Source organism: Lagenorhynchus albirostris, chromosome 3, assembly GCF_949774975.1.
Source record: "Lagenorhynchus albirostris chromosome 3, mLagAlb1.1, whole genome shotgun sequence".
Classification (NCBI taxonomy): domain Eukaryota; kingdom Metazoa; phylum Chordata; class Mammalia; order Artiodactyla; family Delphinidae; genus Lagenorhynchus; species Lagenorhynchus albirostris.
Window position 1 is genome coordinate 52,748,698 of NC_083097.1, and position 6,000 is coordinate 52,754,697.

Sequence of the window (6,000 nt, forward strand, 5' to 3'; positions counted from 1 at the left end):
TACCTGCAGGCCTGCAGAGTTTGGGAGGCTGGGAAATAGAGGGCTGGTGAAGTCTGGAGGAGGACGAGGCTGCAGTTCCCCAGATGAGGGGCAAGGCAGAGTGCCTCTCCTCAGTGAACGTGATGAGTAATCTATACCTACACATTTTAGGGGGAAGAGTTGTCTTTGTTTAATTTTCAAGTAATAGCATGAATATAATGATTCCAGCTTCAAAGGTTTCATTCTTCCTATAATTTTTGTTGTGTTGTTGCATTTTAAAAATTGGTAACCAGAGCAACTAGGACAACTACCTCTGCACATTGGAATGCACAGTGAGCCAGAAGGCATGATGGGAGACTGTTAGCTCATCCAATTCGCAGGGCGAGTTTCCAAACACACCCAGTCTGAGTAGGTGGCATGAGCAGTCATTATCAGTGATAACTGAGTTTAGTTTCAGACCTAGAAAATCCTAGTGGCAAACACACACACACACACACACACACACACACACACACACACACACACACACAATCTCCCATGAGACTAGAAAAAAGTACAATTTTCATATGCCATTTGTTTTTTAAAATGATGTTAATAGTAGAATTTGTTTTCTTTTCTTACATAAAGAAAAAGACTTCAAGGGTAGGAAAAAAACTCCAAATGATGGAGAAGTTAGAAATGTACTGAAATTTAGTTCTGGAGATTTTTCACTCAGTTTTGCATTGGGAATTCATAAACTTTTTTTCTTTGTTTACAAAAGTAATACATGTATGCCTATTGCAGAAAATGTATGTATAAAAGTTTGAAAAGGAGAATAACAATAACTTACATTCCTATCATCTAGATACCACTCAAATACAAGCAGTTTTGTTTTTTCTTCAGTATATATACATATATATATGACTATATACACACATAATATCTCCTCTTTATCTTCTGAGTTTGGATCAGATTTTATACATATTTTTGAATCTTGTTTTCTTTATGGAAAATTTTATCATGACAATTTCCTCAAATTATTTAATATTTACTTAGCAACTATTTTTTAAGTGCTTACAATGTGTCAGGTATTTTTCCAGGCACTTGGGATATATCTAATTAAAAAATAGACATGGCCCTTGCCCTCTTGGAGTTTGTAGTCGAATGAGAAGACATGCAATTAAAAAGCAACTATAATGGAATGAGGTAGTAGCATAACATGGAATAGAAAATATGAGAGTAGCATCTATCTGGTAAGACTTCCTAGAAGTGAGCAGATAGCTAAAGGATTAGTAGTGGCTAGCCTATAAATATGATTGCTTTAATGGCTTCATAATATTTCACAGTATAAACATGCCCCAATTTAACTAGTCTCTTATTATTTGGCAGGTAGGGTGTATCTGATTCCTTGCCATTATAAGTACTACTGTAATGAAAAAGCTTATATTTAAATCTTTGTTAACATTGCTGATACTTGTATCAGATTCCTAGAAATTAAACTACTAGGTGAAAGAAAACAAACCTCTTGATATGTCTTAATACATACTGCTGAATTGCTTTCAAGAAAGGTTACACTTCTCTACACCCACACCTGAAGACAGGATGGTACCCATGAAGCTATTCTCTTGCTGCTACTGAATATTATCATATAATAAAAAACACCAAATCTATAGGCAAACAATATATTTAACTGTGGTTTAATTGATCTTTCTTTAATTATCAGAGAGACTAAATATACTTTTTCACATGTATTGGTCTTTTGGGTTCTTCTTTAGTGTAATTATCTCTTTATGCCTTTTACCTAATTTTCTATTGGAGGTTAAGGAGTTTTTTTTTGTGGGTTGATTTTTGAGAGCTATTTTTATATTAGGGATTATTTGATGCGTGTGTGTATGTTGTGTGTGTGTGTCTGTGTGGTTTTAGGAATGATTTGCCCTCCAAAAGTATCACGTTACTTGGATCATTTGGAGGATGGTTTCCTGTCATCATGCCCCGCTACGAACAAGAATGGAAGGTTATTGAACGAGCATGGGTGCTGAGCAATGTTGGTAAAAGGGTAAGCAGTCAGGCCATAATCTTGCTTTAGATTCTCCTGTTCCAAATGAATCAGCGTGGGAAGCCCTCTGAAAAGAATGTCAGAAGTCTCATGCTGGACAAATATGAAGGCAGGTAGGGATTTAAGATGAAGTGACCCTTTATTTACTGATTCACTTAGGTCCATTTCCTAACTACACAAAGTCAGGAAAAGAAAGTGCCCACCTGAGAGTAGCACCCATCTCCAGTGGAGGACAGGTCGTGGGTGTTAAGCCCCAGGGCCAAGTCTGTAGGCCTCTCTTATCAATCCTGGAGATGAAGTTTGGGAAAGTATCTCACCTGGGAGAAGCCATTGTGGGGCTTAAGAAAGAAGTGGATGTTTCGTCAGTCATCAAAATATCACAAGCCTAGAAGCTTCAGCCTAGGGACCAAGGAACATATATGGGGAATTCTTCATCTACCATATTGTCCAAGAGAGATTTTGTTTTAAAGCCTGGATCAGAGAGCCTAATTTGATTGGCCTTGTGAGTTTTAGAAAAGAACTAGAAGTCTGTAGGAGTGCTGTTAAGTTTTTATCTGTGACTTAGCCCTAACCTAAGAATAACTCTAACCCAGAAAATCACCTTCTGCTTCAATTGTTGGCCCTATACTTGAAATTTTAAAATTCCTTATTACCAAGCTGTAAATTGATTTGATTCCTTTTTCAATAAATAGGAACAACACTATCTATATAGAGTTTGGTATTGTGCTATTTAACTTGACATCATTTTCCAATTTCATTAAGTATCTTCAAAACTATGTCTTTTAATGATTGTATAGTTTTCCACTAAATAGACATATCACATTAAATTGACCAATTTCTAAATTATCTACTATTTTAAAAACTAATTAACTCTATAATGAACACCTGTACACATAACTCTTTTTTATGCATTTCTTATTATCTTCTTAGGGTGAAAATTAGAATTGGGCCAGCCTGGGGAATTTTATCCCAAACATTTATATTTTAAAATGGATATCACACTGTACATATTGATTTCCACCCAGATTTTTCACTTAGCAGATTGTGAGCATTATTCCATATCATTAAATATTCATTGAAAACATGATTTTTCTTTAGTGGCCATATGATAATTTTGTTTTATGATAATTTAATTTTTAAAAAATGTATCATCATTTATCACTTTTTAGCCATTCTCTATTATTAAATAATCCAGTTATTTCTACTTTTGTCGTGTTATAAATATTGTTACTGTGAACATCTTTGTATATACATTTTATTTAATTACAAAAACAGAATAGAATAATGAACGTTCTCATCCTATTATCCAGCTTCAACAACTATCAACAGATGCCAATCTTGTTTTGCTTATAACCTCCAAATCCCCATTCCCCAGAGGATTATTTTAAAGCAAATAGCCCAGAACATTTTTGTCTTATAAGGCACAATAGGAAAATGATCGTATGAGGCAGATAACATTTCATGGTCTTTTTGTTGAACATATCTGACATTTTTAATTCAGTAATTTACTAGAGAAAGTGTTAGAAGACTCACCAGAAGTAGAAAAGAACATTGTTGAAAATGTGGTTCTCAAATAAACACACCGTTCTTAATTTTAAGTAAATTAATTAAAATTAAGTAAAATTTAGGTTATGCCTGATTGTCTGAGGACAAGGAGTCATCACTGGTACTTTCCAGCCAAAGACTGTCTGAAATAGAGGAAGTAAGTGTGCTTCCTAGATAAACAAACGTCACCTCTAATCTCCACAAATTGTAAAGACAGAAAATGTTGAAAGTAACTAGAAGACGTATTTACTTTATAAATGATATACCATTTTCTGTAACTTCATTTTGTGCTTTTAGCACTGAAGCTAGAAAGGAAAAGAGTGAAGGAATGGTTCATAGGAGGAGACGGATTTTTCAGGGTGATCCTCTAAAGTCAGTAAAGAGGCCTTTTAGAGTGTGGTGTGCCACGTACCCACCCACTGTGAGCCATGGGAGGGATACCACGGCGATAAACACATCCCTAAAATATTTAAGTATGTCATAGATCAGGTGTCAGCTGCAGACGTTCCCCCTTTTGGTAAGCCAGCTGAATCTTCCCTGCACAGAACATTGTCAGCCACTTCCTCATGCACACACTCCAGTGTCCTCCAAGAGGCCCCATCCTTAGCTTTTGATAGTCAACAAATACGTATTAATAATTCACAGGGGAGGTAGTAGGCACTGCTTGTAAATTGCTTCACTCACCATAAATATTACAACAAAAATATTTTTTCCAACCGTAGGACCAACATTTCCTTAGTTCCGGTTTTGAAGTCATCTATATGCTTCCTCCTTTTCCCTCACTGACTTTAAACACTTCGATCTCTCTCTGAAGCAGTCTGATTCAGCTTTTTTCTTCCCTTGTTTTCTTTAGTAGCATTTTGTTTTCTTATTATTTTCTCCCACCATTCTTTTATTTTCAATAACTTTATTTGCCCAACTTTGCCATATTTGTAGTTCGCTACCTAAGATTTGATTGGCTCTTACCTCCTCTCTATCTTCTCTTCCTTGTGAAAAAACAAAACAAAAACACTGTCAAGGGCATGTATTCACCCTTAAAATTATTGCCTTGCTTTTCTGCTAGAGGAAAGTTAGCCCAACTAGGGTGACATTATTTTATATCTCTTTTTTAAAAATCCAAGGCTCTAACTAGAAAAGGTAACTTTGATAAGCTTTGCTTTGTAAACCTAGCCCATTTTGAAAGCAGTTTTACATATGAAGTCATGATTCAGGATTGATTACTAGATGAAAGATGTTTCCTCAGTAGAGAGGGTTGGCAAGGTGGTAATATGGAGAACTTTCTCTTAGTCTAGAGAAGAGGTTTTTTAGGGCATTTATGCCGTAATTGCTGATATACTACACGTCTCTCTCTATTTCTCTCTCAATTTCTGCTAAGATTTCTGGAAAAAGAAGAGAAAAAGAACAAGGATATGCTCTAAGAAGAAGAGAGTTAGAATTTGTTGGAAATTGCTTTAACAGTACCCTGGAAAAATCAGCAGATACAGGAATATTCCTTAATCAGAAATAGTCAAGGTGTGTCAGTTGGGGAAAGTGGTCCAGAAATTTGAGGTTTGAATTTTGGGAAGGTAAAGGGTGTGTTAATGCAATTTAAACTCAGAATAAACCCAGGGTTAAATTAAGCAATGATTAACAATAAAGATTATGAGAAAGGAGGATGTAGTTTTATATTTATTTAATCTTATACTTCTTTAAATTACATCCTAATTATGTGTCCCATTTAAACAGCAATTATGTAGTAATATTAATAAGTGTGCTTTTCTGATTTAATAAAGAATTTTACTTTCATGTAAAGAATGATAGTTACAGGGGAAAACACACTAATCGTCATTTCTCATTTAATAATGCCTATGGGACATCATTTTTGGTGACAGCAAAGCCATAACCACCAACAACACTATGATGGTTGATACTATTTATAGTTTAAATGTTTATAGTTTAAGTCCTAGTAATGGAATAGGGTCCTTTAAAGATTGACCTTGGAAACCCAAATTTACAAAAAGATAGCAAACGTTAGGCCACCTCAGTTGCCTTTCTCATAACACATAACCATCAGCAAATATTTTAAATTATATAACTTGATTATTTGCTATGTACATAACCAATAGAATTGGATAATACTTTAAAAATATTATCTGATGGGGCATCCCTGGTGGCGCAGTGGTTGGGAGTCTGCCTGCAGATGCGGGGGTCGCAGGTTCGTGCCCCGGTCCAGGAGAATCCCGCATGCCACGGAGCGGCTGGGCCCGTGAGCCGTGGCCGCTGGGCCTGCGCGTCCGGAGCCTGTACTCCGCGGCGGGAGGGGCGGGAGGGGCCGCAGCAGTGGGAGGCCCGCGTACCGCAAAATAAATAAATAAATTATCTGATGTAATTTTTTTTCCTGGAAAAATCTTAGTTGTCCTGTTTTCTCCCTATTGTATCAATGGCATTTATTGGTCAAGAAA